This window comes from Triturus cristatus, chromosome 5_1 (genome assembly GCF_964204655.1).
Source record: "Triturus cristatus chromosome 5_1, aTriCri1.1, whole genome shotgun sequence".
Lineage (NCBI taxonomy): Eukaryota > Metazoa > Chordata > Amphibia > Caudata > Salamandridae > Triturus > Triturus cristatus.
Window position 1 is genome coordinate 692600003 of NC_140587.1, and position 20021 is coordinate 692620023.

Genomic DNA, 20021 nt, shown 5'->3' on the forward strand with positions numbered 1-20021 from the left:
CCTGCTCCTTGGGGACCATTTGTCTAAATTTGTCTACATTCCGACTTTATCCAAATGCCTCAAAACTGCTCATATGCAATACTTGTTTGCATGTTTTCTAAATGAGTAGAAACGTATCCCTGTACCCATGCTGATGCTATTACTATAGCCAAAAGACTCATCCAAGACCTTTTCCCCATGTTTGAATTCGACCCAAGATCAGAAGTGCCAAAAGAATTCATTTTGTGGCTTCTGTGGCTTCTGTGGTTCCGAAACTGCAAAGTTTAAGGGATCCAACACTATTTTCAATGTTGCAATCTACCTGAGACATCAGGGAATGTTGAGCATGAGCAGTTTAATTGAACATTGAAAAACAAAATATCTAAAATATGTGAGGAGAGAGGATTCAAATGGTCAGAACCCTTACCCTTAGCATTAATGTAATTGAGAGACATTTGTAACTAAAAGACTAAACTAAGCCCATATGAGATTGGCAGACTGATGATTCTTTCTTCCATTCCTCCTGTGCCTCCAGCTTTACTTGATTTGTTCCTGTGTGACAATATTACTCTAGAGCATTGTAAACAATGCATTGCCTGCCTCAGTGGCTTCCGTTTTAAGGTTCAAGCTGAACTACCCACCAGTCCAACTGTAATCTGCCATGATCTACAGACAGGTGACTGGATGTACATAAATATCCATCAGCAAAAGATGTTGCTTCAACCCCTGTGGTGAGGCCAGTTCCAGGTCCTGCTCTTCACCGATGCTGTTGTCAAATTCTGTGATACCAAAGGGGATAATGGATGGAGCATTTGAGCAAATCAAACACTCATCCCAAGTCAACTGATCTGGGTTTAATCCATCATGATTCTTTAGCTCAATCCACCAACCCAGTTCAGACTAAGAACCCGAAACCGGTCCCAGGATGCTTGTTTCCGGTCCAGGGAAGACATGGCTTGGCCGTTCGGGCTGGACTGTTCCCATGAGGCACAGGGTCAGACTGGTTTGCTCAAGCGCTCCGTCCATTATCCCGTTTGGTATCGCTTTGTTCACCCTAAGTTGGCATGGTATGCCCAGAAGTGGGTCCCTTGCTCACTTTGCCACTGGATTCAAGATAGCCTGGCTGATGAGGGTTAAGAACCCAAAACCGGTCCCAGGATGCTTGTTTCCAGTCCAGGGAAGACATGGCTTGGCAATTCGGGCTGGACTGTTCCCATGAGGCACAGGGTCAGACTGATTTGCATATGGCCATGTCTGAACTGGGGTGGTGGAGTGAGCTAAGGCATGATGATGGATTAAACCCAGATCAGTTGACTGGGGGTGAGTGTTTGATTTGCTCAAGCGTCCATTATCCCCTTTGATATCGCGTTGTCAAATTCTGAGCACTGCCTGTGCGGGTCCGTGCATCAAACTGCAGGCAGACAGCAAAGTGTAGAGACACTTGACCCTCAGACAGATCTCCTGCGCCTGCATGGACACAGCAAGCATGCAGTCTCCTGGCCATGGTTACGGTCTGTTACCTCGATAGTGAGAACCCTCCCAAATACTTTATCCCTTAGTGGTTCTGGCTAGCCTACATTTCATCTAGCTTGTTTGTTTTGCTCTGCCAGGCGGGTGTGGGCAGTGGTCTAAAAGAATGTAATTGTTGAGTGTCTTCCGTGGGCTCTTCAAAAGCGAGCGACCACTTAACACTGCCAGTGCTTTCCAAAAGGTCCTTGACTAGTACAAAGAGGACCTGATTCTTTCTTCCCATATTCTTTGACTGGCTGAGCTCCATGCGCTCACTGACTCCAATGGGGGTGTGTCTATGATTCCTATTGCCTTAGAATGGGAAGAGCAATTAGCTGATTATCGCCTGCATGGGCCTTTTATCCTTGAATGTGATAATTACACCACCTGTGTTACCCTTGAAGATCTGACTGAACCTTTGCACATCCAAGAACTTCTGTCTCCTGCGATCCACTTAGCTTCAGCTACTCATGAACTGATTTGTGAAGGAAATGCCAGCATCTTCCTGAAACACATTATATGCCTCAAGACTTGCTTAAGCAGCAAACTACCCCAATGGGTTTTCATCTTGTTACCCAAGTTTGCGAGCCTAATAACTATCTTCCCATTTAGTGTGCTGTTTACCTGAGTGGTGTTCCTGGAATTACTACATTTGTGTCCACTGGCCTTATGTGTGGCTACACAAAGAGTAGTCTAGATCTGGCTACCCAGAATATGTTGTGTCCACCATCAGACATTTTGTCACATCTCCGCCTATCTTGTCTGGGAGAAAGAAAAGAGACATTTCAGAAATTGCATAATTCTCCATCCTACTACCAAGCTATAGAATGGGCTTATCTATCCATTAATTTGCTGAGTGGCTACAGTATTGGAGGAGGTGGCAGTTCAGCCACTAATGCTTCTGAACCGATAAATACCCACCTAGTGGCACAATGAACTGTGATGTTATAGAATATAATGGCTATAATTTTTGGCCTATTTGCTGAGATAGGCATTTGCAGGGTAATTGTTCATGAGGGTTATACTGATATCCTGACATTTCTGTAGGGATTCTTAAAGGGATTGATACTATACATAAAGTGTTAAAGGCTTGCAATTGAAGATGGATTCAAAGGTGTTCTTGTATGGAAAGCAGCTCTGGAGGTGGGATATAAAAATACTCAATATATTTTTTATCATTATTGTCTTTCCATTAATGGTTAACATTCTCGTTCAAGTTTTTATTGCATCAATATCGAGTTGCATTTACGGAAGGGTACCATTCCATCTTTACCCCTAAAAACCAATAATGATAATACCAATACTGACTGTGATATTAACCCTTTGGCTGCTCTTCCACTGAACTCTATGCCACTTTACCCTACACCACTCTACTCTGTGCCACTCTACACCACTCTTATGCCCTCTACGCCGATGCACTCCACACCACTCTAACCTACTGTGCACCTTTACATTCTGGCACTGTAATCTAGGTCACTTAATTCTATGCCTATCTACTCTACTCTGCATCACTCTACTCTATGCCAGTGCACTCTAACCCACGCTACTATGCACCACTGCACTCTTACCCACTGCACTCTACACCACTCCATGCTACTCCACTCTGCAACATTGCATCTATGCCACTGTACTCTAAGCCACTACTCTATACTCTATACCACTCCAATCTACCTTGTACCACTCCTCTCTATGCTACTTCAGTCATCTCTGAATCAATCTATTCTACATCTCTGCACTCTATACCAGTGCACTTTACACCACTTTACACCACTCTGTGCCACTCCACTCCTTGCCACTGCAATCAACGATGCACCACTCTACTCTACGCCACTGCACTCTATGCCACTGTACTCTACCCTGCACCATTCCATTCTATGCCGCTTCACTCTACGCTACTTTACTCCACGTTTTACCTCTCTACTCCACTCTGCACCACTCCACTCTACTCCATTGCAATATATTCCACTGCAATCTACTCTGCACCACTATACTCTATCCCACTGCACTCTAAGCTACTCTAAGTCACTGCACTCTACGCAATACTCTCTACACAACTTTAATCAAAACCAATACACTCTATACCACTGCACTCTATACCAATCTACTCTGCATCAGTGTACTTTCCAGCACTTCACTCTATGCCACTCTACTCCACTCTACTCCACTCGACGCTACAACACTCCACTCCACGATATACCACTCTATGATACTCTACTCCATTAAACTCTGTTCCACATACACTCTACTCCACTCTGTGCCACTCCACTCTACTCCACTCTATGTCATTATCTATGATGCTCTACGCAACTCCCTATATGCCACTCCATGTCACTTTACTCCACTCAATTCTATGACACACTGCTCCACTCTTCTACCCTCCACTCTATGAAAATCTACTCTGCTGTATGCCACTCTACTCTATAACACTTTACTCCACTCACAACACCCTCTAAGGCTCTCCATTCTGCACTACACCACTCCACTGCACTCTATGCCACTCCGCTCTACTCAACTCTGACACTGTGCTCCACTCTACGCCACTCAACTCCATGCCCTTCCTCTCTACGACACTCTACTCCCTCAATGGCACTCCAAAACACTGTATGCTACTCCATGACATTCCACTTCACTCCTCTCCACGCCACTCAACTCTACTGTACACCACACCCACGCCACTCTACACCACTCCTTAACACTCCACTTTGCTTCACTTTACGACACTCCACTCCACGCCACTCTCTTTGCCCTACTAACTTTTAGCCATGCTGAACTGCAGCCACTCTGGTGTACAACATTGCTATAACATATTTTCAATGACAATAGCTCTTGCATAGGCAAGACCTATTGGCTTTGCCAATGCTTGTCTGATTTTTTAGCACCTGATGCTTAAAAAGTCCTAACTTTTTTCCCAAAAGGAATCCAAGTCAAATTTGTGTCATTTTTCCGCAAATGTCAGGTTTCTACAGGTTTGCAGAGTTTGCTGATTTCTGTGGAGGGAACCAAGAAAATAGCCAAATATAGCAACATTTGGTTTTCTTGTTGGAAATATGAGGAAAAGGGTTGCGTAAGAAAGCAGTTCATTTTTTTCTAAAAAAGACATCAACAAAAGGTTTGCTGTGCTAAGATCACCCTCCTCATAACTTTCAGGAACATGCAGAATTTAAAAAATGTCTAAGTGGTGGTCCATGTTTTTTTATTTCAACCTACTCACAGTTTGTGGTAGAAATAGGTGTGAAACCCATGGATGAACCTAAAAGGCTATACTTTCTGAAAAGCTGACAAAATTCCAAATTTATTAAGGGGTATTTTATGTACCTTATTTGTGGTTTTTCCAAAGAAATTAATCTTTGAACTAAAGAAATATGAAAAGTAAGTAGGAAAAATTTGCAATTGGTAACAGTGTTTACATCTGTAATTGTTTATCCAGTGGACAATCTACAAAAGTAGTATACAGTTACATTCACCAGATTGTTCCAGTCACAGGGATATATAGTTTTTCTTGGTTGTTCAAAAACACGCGATGTCCAGAGGCAACAACTGAGCTCCAGCTCATACTAATTTTTCATTGTGTATGGTCCGTGCAGCAATTCATGCGGCAAAATCTAATGATATAAAGGAAATCTATGCATTTTTTAAATGTGCTCAAGATACTAAGTTTAAAAATAGCAATTGCTTGTACAACTCTGAATTTTGGGTTGCCCATAGTTTCATGAGATTCAGAGGGCATTTTTGCAAAACGTTTCATTCTGGCATGCTAGCTTACATGTGGAAGCCAAGCATGGAGTGAAATTCTATGGATAATAACAATTTTTCTGAACTTCTGTAATGCCATACCGCTCTCAATAAAAATGGTAACACACAAGTGTGGCTGAGTCATTGGCCCATGACATGAAATCAAATTTTCAAAATGAAACATTACCCATTTTGGCAATGCGGAAAGCTGCAGATTTTGGGTCCAGCCACTACTCAGGGAAACCAACCAAACCCAAACATTTCTGAAAACTTGACACCCCAGGGAGTCCAGGTTGATGTGTCTTGTGGGGATCCCACTATCCTCTCTTACCCATAAGTACCCTGCAAATCTCAAGCTTTGGCTGAAATCACAAATGTTCCTCCCATTTCTCTGAGGAAACATCTGAAATCTGTGGCAATCCACAAACTTTCTACCATCTCCCATATGTCTCCTGATAAAAACAGTACTCATTTGTATGCATGGTCCTATTGCCTATGAAAGACACAAATGAAAACTGTGACCATATGAAGTCAATGGGGGTCTTACCATGGTCCTTAGTTTGGTCAATTCCTGCCACAAGCCCAACCACACAAGTAGAATATTGTTCTTATTGGAAAATGCGCTGAAGCACTAGGTGGTAGGAATGTTGTGGTTCTCTACAGATTCACAACCTTTCCCGAATAGATAGAAGAGGAAAATGCATTGTTTTAGCCAAGGTTTGATGTTGACAATGCATTCTGGGTAGGAAAACATAGTGGAACCCATGCAAGACGCACCATCATGGATTTGTGTAGATCAGTTTTCAGAAATGCTATTGGCTTGTGGGGGTTTTCTGGTTGCCAACTGACCCACAGCCCAACTAGTGCAGCCATTCACCATTGCAAGTGAAAGTATATTGGGATTTAAGCCCTTTCTGGCAGCCAATATGTCAAAACTACACCCAAAAGAATCCACATTTCCTCTTCCTTCCTCGGTTGAGTCTTTAGGAAGCTGATAGACCTAATGCCTAGGCAGACATTCACACCTCATATTTGTTTTCTAATAAAACGATTATCCCTGGTGTCTACTGGGCTTTTTGGCCTCCCTTCCCAGGGCATAGAAAGACTGTGAGATCCTTTATGGTGGGGATCAGTGCCGATGCTTGGGGGGACCGCCCCACATCACTATATAAAAAAAGAATTCACCCTGGTGTCTACCAGGATTTCTGGCTCCTTTCTATTCAGCCTCTCTTGAGTGGGGGGAGGGGCAGGGGGGTATACTGAGGGTAAATCATGCTATTACCCCCACCCCCATGCAAAAGAGCAGAAAGACTGTTTTTAATTTTAGGTGGGAGGGTTCTCCCCCAGAACCTATCACCTGGTAGTTAATTGGTGGATGCACATTGCCCTCTTTTCAGCGGTGCCTCTCCTACCCTGGTCAGTGTTAGGGGACAGAGTTCTGCTTCTCAAGCACTGATCAAATTGAAATAAGTCGGCGCCTAATGGAACAGACTGATTGTACTTTTATCATTCTGATGTCAGCGCACTGAGCGTGTTGCATGTCACACTGATCTTAAACAAACAAACTCGGGACATCCAAGAAGTCTGCTTGCATCCCAAATGTGTTTTTTGAAAAGAAAATCTTTCTGGTGCTCACATCATGAAGATTTTCTACTTTAGTGTGGTAGACGAACCTTTCACATCCAACGCACTACTGAGGTAATGCAGTGGACATAAATGGTTCTTTCACCACAATAAAGCAGTTAATAATAAGTTTGATGACGGTACTCTGGGAGGTAGAGAAGAAGATAAAGACAAATAAGTGTTCTGATTGATTAATATTGAGCTGGGTTAATACTGCTCTAAGTTGTGCAACATATTAGCTCAAGATGGAGAGACTGTGAAAGTCTTTAAATGCATTGCCCTCTTTCAACGTTACAATAACCTGTGGCGACCATGTTTTCTTGCTCAACCACCTACCTTAGCCTACCAGATGTGCCTGTCTCCAAGTCTTAGACATGTTGTATTTTGGCACTCAAGATGCCAACGTTTCTAAATCACCTTGCCGATACAAAACTGTTTACATTTTTTTACTTGTTAAGGTCATCTGCTTATTCACATTACCTCTGGCAGGCACTTGCTTAGTTTCTTCGTGCTAAGGTTATAATGTGATCAGTACTAAACTGTGTGTTTGTGTGGTGCCATATATATTTGTGCTCTGCTTTCTATTGAGTTGCCTAGTTCCATAGCTGATGTATGAGGGATCACCTTGTTGGTTTTACTCTGTGATTCATAAACTAATAATTTTGAAATAAACACTTTCAGAATCAACCAAAAAGAAGAGACTGGGGCCTAATTTAAAATGTGGCAGATGTGACAGGTATGGCATCCACCTTATTACAATTGTTATGTTATATTTATTTATAGCGCGCGCGGCTACTCACCAGAGTGTCCCGGCACGTGCATTGGAAAAGGAAGCTAAGGCCTAGCAGTAACTAGAAGAGAAGGGTTTTTAGTTTTTTCTTGAAGATTATAGGATCCTGGAGGCCGCGCAATGTCCGCTGTCCATTAAATGATTACAAGTGCCATAGGTTATATTGCACTTGCAATAGAGCAGGTGGGATATTAATCACCTTTGTGACAGAGTAACCTGCCTGCTAAGCTCTAAATTAGGCCCTGAGATTTTATGAGAAAGCATGCATGCCATCACTTGCTGCCTCCTCACCACTTCACTTCCTGCTTGTGTCTCTGCTTTCTCCCAGAAGCATCAAATATCCCAGTCCTGTACCAACTTGAACTGCACTTCCTTTCACTAATTGCGCTAACATTTTGTTTCTAAATTTCTCTGACAAAGTCTCAGTCTTGTGCTCTACTTTTCAAATCTAATATCAGGGTCCCTACTGGGGACTGCCCTGTCAGTCGCTCTTGCAGATTAGGAAAAACATAACAATCTTAGAAATTAGTTTTCACTTCCAACATATGCACAGTTTATTTGTAATTGAAAAATCTTCACAATACACTAGACATAATGTATCTTACCCCTACTTATGTCTTATTCTATGAGCAGATCAATATTCTTTAAAGCCTCACTCGTAAGCACGCTAATATTCCTTATAGAACACTTGTATAGCAATAAAATGTTGAGTGCATGCATTTAAACAACCCCATCCTATTGCAGGGCCTTGGAGCGTTCTGACAATAAATAATTTTTTGTTATCTATAGATTTCGTTTTGTCGTTTTTACAACACCGCTGACAAATATTTATTTCTGTCTCTTTCAATTAAGAGGCAGCGTAGAAAACTTAAAGAATGTCTACAGTCAGTGATCTACATAGGTGGATTTTCGACTGGCTTGATAAACCTCCCATGTAGCCTAATAAAGGTGGGGTCTGTTGTCAGTAGGCTAACTGTCTGAAGGACTAACCCCTATCTCACTATATTTTGTATAAAAATCTCTCAGTGCTACCATAGTGGCCACTGAAGGAATTCCTGCTCGTACTTAGGTCCTAGGTTTCTGGCTTTGGGAATGCATTTGCTCTGGTTATTTCCTCTGACAGATTTGGGAACTCCAGTTGACTAAACTGGATTTTGTCCAGAAGTTTAATAATGGCTAGCAAACTGCAATATGAAATGCTGGTTCAGCTTTAGTCAGAACCCTGTTGGACACCCTCCACCAGCCAAGTCGTAGCTCCACTGAGCAGGTAAACCTGAGGCCCGACCACCAAAGACAAAAAGACGAACATGAATGGCGAAAGATAAGCCTGCAGTAGGTATTGTCCTTACCGGTAAGACTCTTTGGGCTAAATACTGTTTAAACTCACCTACTTGTTACCAGTGGGTGAGACAGTTTACAGCAACTTGCACTGCTTAATTTGTAAAATAAGAAGTGCAGGTGCTGAAATGTTTTCGTAGGAGGCCACCACCCACTTTCCTTGCTCCACCCCCATCCTCCATTGGCTCCACCCACTTCCACTATTCGCTCCAATGATATGTACCCCATGATGTGGCTTAGTTAATGACTGATGGAGCAACTTAGGCTAAAAAGGCTAATAAGTCAAAGGCAAGACAGATTTTTGTGCAACGCACATCCTGAACTCATGTTTTTTGAAGGCGCTTTAAAAGTGAAAATGAACAAAAAGGCTATTCGCTCAGTTAAATAAAGTATTTGCCAATAATCACACCATTTGATCAAGCATGAAAGCCAGGATGGACCCCAGATTCTCCACTTTCACATTCTGCAATTCACCAATTATAATCATATTTAGATGTGTAATTCTTTATCGCATCAAAGTTTAACACTTTGTCCTTAATCCATGGGGCATAAGATTAGTGCTGGGGTGAGGAGCAGAATCCACATTTTTTTTGTTGCTGTTTTACATTGTGCAAACCCCAGCGTGGACAGACAGAGGAGCGAACACAAGACAGACACAGACTATGTTACACTTTTTTTCCAGGCACATCGAGATTTGCCGGAATTCAAAGGGTGCTGCTGAGCCCAGGGATTTGAACCTGCTTCCCTGTGTCTCTCCCTTGCCTTTGCCTCCCTTGCAAGCTCCTCAGACTTTAAGCAGCTCACTCACCTCCATCACAACTACACACACACACACACACAACAATAAGCAGCAAGGGCCAAGCAATGACAATGGTCTCTATATTTGCCTAAGATCACAAAATGTGGTTTAGCAGGAAAGCTGGGATTCATCCCCAGAATAAGTCCCTTTTTTAGCACTGTACAATTCAGTTGTAATGATTAGATGGGCATACCTTTCTGACTTCAAGGGTTAGTGCTATGTCCTTAATTCATGTGGGATGTAATTTGACATTTAAAAGTGTTTGAGGAGTGCCATGTTGGAAATCGTGAATTGATGAGCTGCTAACCTCTATTTACAAATATTTAGTGCCAGTAGAGATTTCTTGCGTATAGTAATTCACGCAGACCTCATCTCTTACCCTGGTGGCGCGCTACTATTGATCATTCAATACATTAGCAGCAGCAGCACAAAAGGGCCATATAACGAGACTCTGGAGTCTGAGCAGAAAAGTGATTTTAACAATAATACTGACTTAATTATGCTATACAGACTATGGTATATAATATAACAATTTCGGATCCAGTGCACAAAGTTATCTAACATCAGGGGGGCAATCATCTCATTTCCAGAATCATTTTATAAAGGTCTTCAAGTTCAAATAACTTTATCTCCATTTTAAAAGTAAGCACTCTATGTGGGACTTAGAGGCTCACACTTCACAAAATAAAGCAAGAAGAAGAGAGCACAGAAAATGGCCGCCATGCAGGAATTAATAGATAGCACTCTAAGTAATTAGAGTAATTAATCCGTTAACGGAAGGGAAGAAAGTTCGAAGACAACCTAACCCACCGAAAACACCCAAATAGACATGGGCAACTCTTTTGCAACCTCGATTTAATCAACTAATTAAATGTTATGGTTCAGACTTGAATTCAATTACTAGCTTAGTCACAGATACAGACCCAGATGAAGACATAGACTCACTTTCAAAGGACACAGGCATTTCTTATTCAAGCCTGAAACAGCCCTTGCCATCAAAAGCTATAGTACTTTTGATAAAACGATGTGGCTACACAAAATGTCACATACATAAATAAGTAACACTAACTAAAATATCGGACACACCAATTGAACAATCTGTCATCAGTCAAATCGACAGCATTATTAAAAGAAATTTCTCTGAGCACGCAGATAAAGGAAATCTATTAAGACAGTTTTGCTCCATGTTTAATGCACGTACATGGCAAAAAGAAGAAAGGGCCCAGCGCCGCCAATGCTTTCCTCTGCTTACCTGCTCCAGGAGGGGTCGATTCATTAACTTGTGCAGACCAGACCGGTGTATACTACTCTTTATTACATGTGGTGCCCATACCTTGTGCATTATGCTCAGCTGACCCGACCCCGTAATGTTGTGCTTGCCAAACTCGTGCAGCGGTAACGTGGCACTAGAAACTCAGGTGCTGGCAGTTAAGTGCAGTACTGTACAGCCTGTACAGCACTCCAAATACAAAGTGGTACCACGGGAGTCAGTAGTGGGCAACGTGCACACCAACCAAGGGGAATTACAGCCAGAGAGGCGGGCAAAAGTTGCATACGTACTTTCAGCTTGTGCTTCATTTGCTGCGCAGGCCTTAATGAAAACATCATCTTTGCGCCTGCGTTGTCCCAGCATGACATGCTGTATTTCAGGTCTTCATGACAGGATGCCGTGCTGACATCACTGACGTGATGATGCATCGTGATGATTGGGCCAATTTGTGAAAACAGATTAGGAGCCACGCAAGAACATTTACATTTAAAAAAATAATAATTATCAGGTCCACTGCACAGGAAGAAAAATGTTATAGCTCCGGCCCTGTCAAATAAGTGCCGGTGCTGAGCACCGGAAAGCACCGGCACAAATTAAGCACTGGTCCCTCATCTTGCCTAAACTCGATTTGTATAGAGGTCACCACAGATATTGTCGGACACCGTAGAATGGGGAACCAGGCACCGTAGAGGGTGTTGAACACTATTAAGATCCTGTGGGTGAGATTGTTTAACCTTGTGGTTATACTCCTATCTAGTTGTCTAGTATTTCTTTCTGCTGTGGTATTAAAGTGCTTTCTTTTACTAAGAATACAAAAACTGGGTTAGAAATTGATTTATTATACCTATTGTTTGACTGCCAGAGTTTTGAGTCTCTGCGTCTCCCACTACATCACTACCTCCCTAAGAAGCCTTTGACTGCTTGCCTTCACTTCCTTGAAAGTCACATGCGGAAATGGTCCAATTTATAGAGCCAGGGTAGGACAGGCCCAAGACACCCGTGGTTGTGGTTCAGTAACAGTTGTCTGTCCAATGCTTCCCGAAAGGGGCACAGAGCAGACAGGTGTTACTGGGCCATATTCAACACCAGGCATCTTATCAGAGTATCATGATAGGTGGAAAGTAGCAGTATTTCATATTCAGACAACCTGTCCATTAAAGGTTGCTGTGTTGCAGTAGTCAATAATACTGAAGTGAGAGCATGAGGTAGAGCAAAAGTGACGGGCGACTAAAAAACAATATTTTCTGGCACTTATACGAGATGCGCTGCTGCCACTGCCGTGCTAATATATGGAGGTATGCCAGCTGCCGCAGCATCAATTGCAGAAGAACAATAAGCAGTTGGTCTCTTTATGTCAGCTGGTCTTGTACCAGCACCCCAAGAGAAAAGCCCTCGCTCTCATGAGAGTACAAATTGAAAGGTTTCATGTAATCAGGTAAACTCAAATCTGGGCAAAAGACAATGCATTTTTCAAAGACATAAAGGCTGGTTCTGCTTATATGGACCAGGTCAAAGGTCCTGGGATTTCCTTTTCCACAAGATCATGTAGTGTTTTTTTTCTCAATTAGCATAACTTCTGCTGATGACAATACCCGGCAATCCCAAACTGAGTGTGCCCAAGAGACAGGTATGGGTCGGGTAGCTTAGGGTGAGCCTCAATGTGACCACCAGACAGGTGTCTTTCTCCAGGGGAAATCTGATTTTAATATAGAATGAAGGCTAAACAAAAAATTTTAAAAAATTCTACAGTCTTTGTGTCCTTCTTTATTTAAATCACTGAGTAAATGTAGGGAGTTACATTAGCATTGATCCAAGGAATATGAGGCAATCGACAAATCCTCAACATATAGAACCATGGTAGAAATAACTAGAAAGAGTAGGCTTTCCAAATTCAAGTCATTGTGTAACCTTATAAACAAACATAGCCCCATAAAAACTAATCCCAGACCCCCAATACCTTAAAACGAACTCAACCCCCATAAAACTAATTCCCCCTCCCTAAAAATAATCACGTTCACCCCACCTCCTAAAATCGAACTCAACTCCCTACATACTAATCCCTCCCACACCTTCTAATCAATAACTATCACCCATACCCCCTAAAAACTTAACCCAAACCACTAAAAACTAACCCCAAACCCCCCACCCTTAAAAATTAACCCCTCTTACCTGTTCCTCTGTGACTGCGACACTCCTCCGAACTCCGCACTGCCGTAACACTAGACCGAATCAGCCTTAACCACGCACATACGTGGTTAAGGCTGAGTCGTTGTTCGGGTAAGTCGTTGTTCCGCTTTCTTGACTTCGGAACTCGTTGTTCCGGAGTCGTTGTTCAGGATGTTTCTCCTCTCTTTGACTTCACGGAAGAGGAAATAGCCAAGCAAGAAATTCAGAAGAAAATCCACAGGAATATCCAACTTCAAAGTAGGGGGAGCGAGATATGTGAAATTTCTTATTGAGTAGTTATGAGAAATTTCAGGAACATTATGTAAAATTATGCGTAATTACATGAAATGCAAAGCTGTCATTTTGTGGTATATTTTAGCATGCAATGTGTCCTTGCGTCAATTTATAATGCAAGGATGCATTTAACAAAAGCACTGTGAACAACAGACATTGTGGTTGTGTTGTTCCCCGCGTTTGTAGTAATTTTTTACCACAAATGTTAGGAAACTTTTACCGCAAATGGCTCATCATTATGGAAAGTAGCGTAATGGTGTATTTTCGTGGATTTCGCGTAACAAGCTTAATTCAGAGTTTGCAAAATTATGCTGATTTTGCTGGTGCAATTTAAATTTTGCTCAGACCTTCTTCAAAGGAATAAAAATAGTAGCAAGTGAGCAATACATGTGAGAACCAATATAGGAAGAAAAAATAGCACTGTGGCCCATGTTTCAATTCTTAAAGCCTCCTTTATATGTGATTCAGACAGGTTGACATCACAGGAAAAGACTCAATTTCAACTTTTATTTGGAACCTCACAAGGAATCCTCTGATCAGACCACCATCTTTGAAAGGACAATTCATAAGGCTTGCCCACACTCCTTTCATTTACTCATGGTACTAGCTTGGTAGATAAAAAAGAAGCTCAAGTTTGCCAAGTGCAGAACTAGTCTGTTCTTCACATCTGACATGCTCTGCCAATCACAGAGCATTCTTCAGGGAGATTGCTGCCATGCAAATAACACCGTGGTCCAGGTACCACGAAAACCTAGACACGAGCTGAGCACTGTCCCACTACAAACTGCCCGCCTGCTGTGAGTGCAGTGCCTTCCTCTGAGCCCTTGTAACCTCTAGTGAGCTCTTGATGTGGATGTGATACTTCTCTGCCATTGGCCCCTCCCTACCCTTCCACCTCACTTTACATCCTGCTTGCTCAGTCCTCCTCTGCCCCTCCCTTGCACAATTTGTTGAGGGGATTGCATTTGTAATGTCATTCGTTTGGGTTCAGTGGATTATTCCTTTTGTTCTTGGACAGCCATGCAATGATTTGTGATAGAAACCATTTCAAATACCTTTTTTATTTTGCCAGCCCACACATATGGTTCCCAATTGTTCCTTTACCTTTAGTGATAAACCTGGAATTTACAACAATGCCAGATTGGTGGTTAAATATATCTTTCAATCGATTTTCTTTCAAATGATTAATTTTGTTACAGTCAGTTTTCATTGGACAAACACCAGTAATCATATTCAACAAAGCCTCTCTAACATCAACCAATGCAGAATTGGCCTAGGTAATGGTTGTGGCCAACTGGCCACTAACCTCTCTATGAGCAATAACACCTTGATTTGATTTATATCATCCCAATTAGGATTATAGCATTCAAAGAATGTTTACAATTCTTCCCTAAACTTTTGGAAAGTCTTTGACTTTTGGGCAATAATATTAGAGATTGGATAAAGATCAAGGAACATAAATGGTGCCTTCACCTCCTTTTCTGGTGCCTGGATACAGCCACACGGGTGAAAGGGCATCGGGAAGAGGTGTTGCTGTCATCTTCACTAAGGGAATGGGTTCTCCGACTGGGTTAAGGTACGTATTCAAGATTTAGAGCCCTTTGCCTGGCAACCAAATTCAGATTGTCCTGGTTAATAGCTAGATTCTGCGCCAGATTACTTCAAATGCATGCTCTGGAAATGTGAAGCCCTGATTAAGATTATACTGAGGGCCAGAAATGGGGTGTTGGCAGCATTCAACAGAGATGTAATAGGCGTCAATTCATAAAGAATAATTTGAGGACTCATTTCTAATTCAGACTGGACTGTAAATGCACCCTTTAACTACGTGGAGCAAATAGTATCCACTACTCAGCAGTCTGCTGTAGCTGAGGCCAACCAGAGCTTTACAAAGCTCAAAATATAAATAAATAAAATGAAAAACAGTGATTTTTTTCTTTCACGCTGTTGCTGCTAAAACCAAGTTTTCACTAAAAATGTTGCAGGTGGGGGCAAGCCCTACAAGAATAAAGAATAGCGCTGAGCACTATATATAGTCTCTGGACAAACGGTTATGGTATAAAATCGCCGCACAATGTTGTTCCAAAATATTTCACAGTGCTCACTCTTAGGGTCAACCGTTTCAGAAAAACCCAGATATTTACAATGTGCAAAAAAACAAGGGTAGAGGAGCACAGTTTCTATACTAGTGCTGAGCACTCCAAACTTTGCAGTTCTACAAACGAGGGTACTCACACCGTGAGGGAGACACTCCAAACCAAATCAATCTATCTATCTATCTATAATTCTATCTACATCAATGTGCCCATTATTAGCTGTCTCTACCTCTATCCATCCGTCTATCACACTACCAATCAATCTGTAGCAACACAGATCCATCTGCGTTTGACTGCTGCTGAGTGTTATCTATCTATCAATCTATCTCATTTTGTCTCTAGTGTGTTTGTCTCTCTTTGATTCTCTTCTTCTATAAGTCTCCCTCCATCTGTCAGTTCCGCCTCCTTTGGCCCCCCTTCAATGTGCCTCTCTAAACTTAAGGGCCCGATTTCGAGTCTGGGGGTCTTTGACCACCAGACTTGCGATGGCGCAGTAGTGGCGGTCCTGCGGCCGCCATACTATGAGGTCACCTTTTGGACCATCCACATTGGCTCTATTTCCGGGATGCCAAGAACACTCGACAGAAACATACACGGCACAGGAGGATTATCGTGGACTCATTTGTGCTGACCTTTTGACACTGATTCGCAGCGAAAGACTTTTCACACCGCTTGTTAGGACACATTGGGGCCGATTACGATGTCGATAGGAAGGGCTGCGGATGGGATTCGGTATTGTCGAATTCGATTCGGAACGCTTGTTTCCAACCGAATCGTACAGTTTTCCCAAATACCGATTATGATGCCCAGAAACCGTTTGAGCAGACTGAATCGGTTCCGAAAGGCATCCGAAAAGCCCGAGTCATTCAGAGTTGATTCGTACAGCTCTATGGACACGGTTTCCGGAGAAGCGATTACGATGATCGATTCGGACAGCCGTTCCGATTCGGTTTGCCTGAGATCAAATGGCTTTCAGAATTGGTCTTTGGGGGCCAACTGCGGGACCCCCTTCACCCAGAGGCATCCGAAAGTAGCCCGTGGGGAACCCTCTTCTCAACCATGCACAATGTGGTAGGCACCATGGGGTGCCCGCCACAGGGTGCAAGGTTTTCCCCAACCACCCCTTTTTTCAATGGGGGCCTGTGTTCGCATTTGGAACACAGGCTCCCATTTAAGTCAATGCGAGTCCGACCGAACGATGTTGGGAGGCATCGCAATCGGTCGTCCGGACTCACAGGACCCGAATCATTTGGAAACTAGTACGGAACCGATTAGTTTGGGACAGTTTCCAATCGTCTTCATAATCGACCCATTGTTGTGACCATTAACTGATGGGGGGGTACTCAACCAGAACCAGAAGAAGAGGATTTGAGACAACTCTGGGACCAGTGAAAACGTGTGGAAATAATATGCACACTGCCATTTCGTTTATTATCAAGGAAAATACTTGATGCACATCTCCACCCGACCTTTCAGGACAAAGTGAACGTATATTTAGCCTTGAAGAAGTCTCTGCGTGACGAAACATGTGTCGACTGTTTTTCCTTGGTCATAATACAAGCTACGATCTACAGCCACTGAATTCTTTTGCCTATTTTTTAAGAAGAATCATGTGAATATTGAGCGCTGAAACTACTGTTTAGAAATACTGTGGAGAGTGCTTTGGTATTGTGAAAATATGTGGTCTTACACAGAAACCCAGGACACAGGTGTTAAAAAGCATTGGCTATGTACCTATAAAACAACATTTTAACTCTTGGGGCAGGTTGGCGTGGAAATAACACAATAGATGAGAGTCTGAGGCCCGCAGGAAAAGGCAACAACGTCATCCATTCTTCTGTACAATCCTGCATGTCATTGGTGCATTACACTGCAGTAGGAATTATTGGGAAGGTGCTAGAAACTTCTTCGTTGGTGTGGCGTTACATGCTGGCGGAGCGTTGTCTTTCTTTGATCAGTAAACGTCTCTGTCCTCGGTAATTTGCGGCTTACTGTGTACCCGTACACCTCCCACCTCAGCCTCCAGGAAAATATGCCTGCCCCTGAGGCACACATACTTGTGTTTGTTTGTGCCGTACACTTGCTCCATTATGCGGTCTGAGCGCGGCTCCGCTGCTCCGGCGCTCGTCAGGTGGCGGGCCCGAGACTTTTCGAATAAATAGACAGAGAGCCCAGTCCCTCCGTGCGCCGCGTGCGTCGGGCGAACGAGGTCTGGTTACGTAAATACGCTGCAGCCCTATCATACCAGGAGTATAAATAAACACACACTTGCAAAAGCCCCGTGAGATGCTGCCAAACCGCTGGCTGTCCGTTAAACAGCGCGCAGCGCATTCTAAGATGCAGGTAGACGCGTCATCAAATAAGAGCATTGTGCTGCCATTCAAAAACCTACACTGGCATCCGTCGGCACGTGCTTCGGGGCTGCTTTTCTCCGTTTGGCAAATGTAAAATGTTATCTTGCTGCTGCTCCTCTGTGCTTATATTTGGAGCAGAGATGTTTGTTTAGAGGGGAACGAGTGATCTCTTTCTAACCAAAACTACTGAAGGCAATATATTCACCACTGACCCGGCGCTGATGTGCGTGGACGGTCCGGTCCATCCATGCCAAAGGGAGGAGACGAAAAAACCATTTGGGAACCACACACGATCTCTGCTAACATGCGTTCCTGCCTTTTCATTGTTGCCTGCCAGGAATTATTTACATAATCCTCTTTCTGGTGTCTCTTCTATAAACGCCGTGCGGTAATTTTCGGCACTTTTCGCAAGTGTTTGAAGAGTAATACCTACCACCCACGCACAGAGACCACCCCCTCCCACTCTCGCTCGAATGTGTTTTGATACCTTGGAAACGAAGTGAGCCGAGCGGCGGATTACCAGCCTGGCCTGGCATTCAATACTATCATAATAATATCAGGATACAAAACCAATATTTTCAGTGTTTATCGGCGGTCACTCCAAAGCCCGTCTATGCCTGAATGTCTCTGGGACACGCATTGCAAGTACAAAATAAGTCACGTACAGAATGCTCTTCTCTGGTTTGTTAGCTCAAAAAATAAACGCATTGCACATGCCCCATGAGCATTAAATGCATGAGGTGCTGACCTGCAAAGGCTACTTTCACTTCTACTGAACGCTTCCTTTTATTTTCCCATCTTGCTACTTTTACAAATATTTTTAGTCATTTACTATGACTAGAGTCGAAGGCCTTATTCGAAGAAATACTCCTATGGTTTTATTTACGCATATGGAATGGATTTTCTATTTTAATTTTCAAAAAAAGCCAGGCAATGTACTTATAAATAAGTTATGCACCTGTACACCGGAGAAGAACAGGTTTGTGCACTCATTCTTAACACAATCCTGCTGTTTACAGCTCATCTCCTATTTCTGTAACACCGCGAGTTAGAACAGGAGCTATATACAGCATAGTTCAAAAATGCTCAGAAACACAGAGGCATCCGTTGGCCGTGTTCCTGAGCTGTGCTGTCTGGGGCTCATGTGCTATTCTGCCGTGTACCATGTTGGGACTTTAAAAGTGAGTGCACTGATCAACATTGCAACAGTGGCGTAACAATAGCCCCCGCATCACCGCACCAGTGTGTGGGGGGGGGGGGGGGGTGCTGCGAGCTCCAGAGGTCTCCCTCCGGGACTGTGCACGGACGGGGGGAGATCTCCAGACTGGGTTCAGAGGGGCGTGGGGCGACTCTATGTACTTTGCAGGTGGGCCCCCTCAAGTTTCGTTACCCCACTACTTTGCACCTGTGTAGAGGCGCAGTACTTGTTCTTGATATGGGCCTAGGAGAAAACCCCTTCAAACAAGGAAAATATTCCACACAGTCGGAAATGTGTTCTTTCTAGGAATTATTACCCAACATCATATTGAAATGAGTTTTAAATGCACCCATTTTGTTTCTATTAGCTTGCAATTATAAGGTAAATTAACTGCCTTTTTCTCTAGCCTGAAGATAACTTGTCCTCTAAAAACACACTCGTTGTTTCCAAATGCCAAACAACAGCTTGACGTTACCTTAACATGCACTTACTTGTTTCCAAATGGCAGCTCTGTGTTTTTTGACTTACAAAAAACTCATCTGTTCCCAAATATGAGCTTGTCTTTTGCTTTAAAAAGTCTTTTAAAAAAAAATGTTTTACATTGACTCAGCTCATATGACCTCCGTAGCTATAGCACCCTTTCGACCTTTACCACCTCTGGTGCATATTAGCTTGGTGGTTCCACTCTCAGCTGATGTTCTTTACAGGGAATACCCATAACATGCAACCTGAGCTGACCAGAGGTTTCAATCATTGGATCCTTGTCCTATCCCTAAAGTCAACCAGAGGCCGCTTTCTTCCAAAACATTCCAAAACAGCCCCTTATATGGCTTTTCTCTATAAACATTTACTTTTTGATCTAGCGTTCTAAAA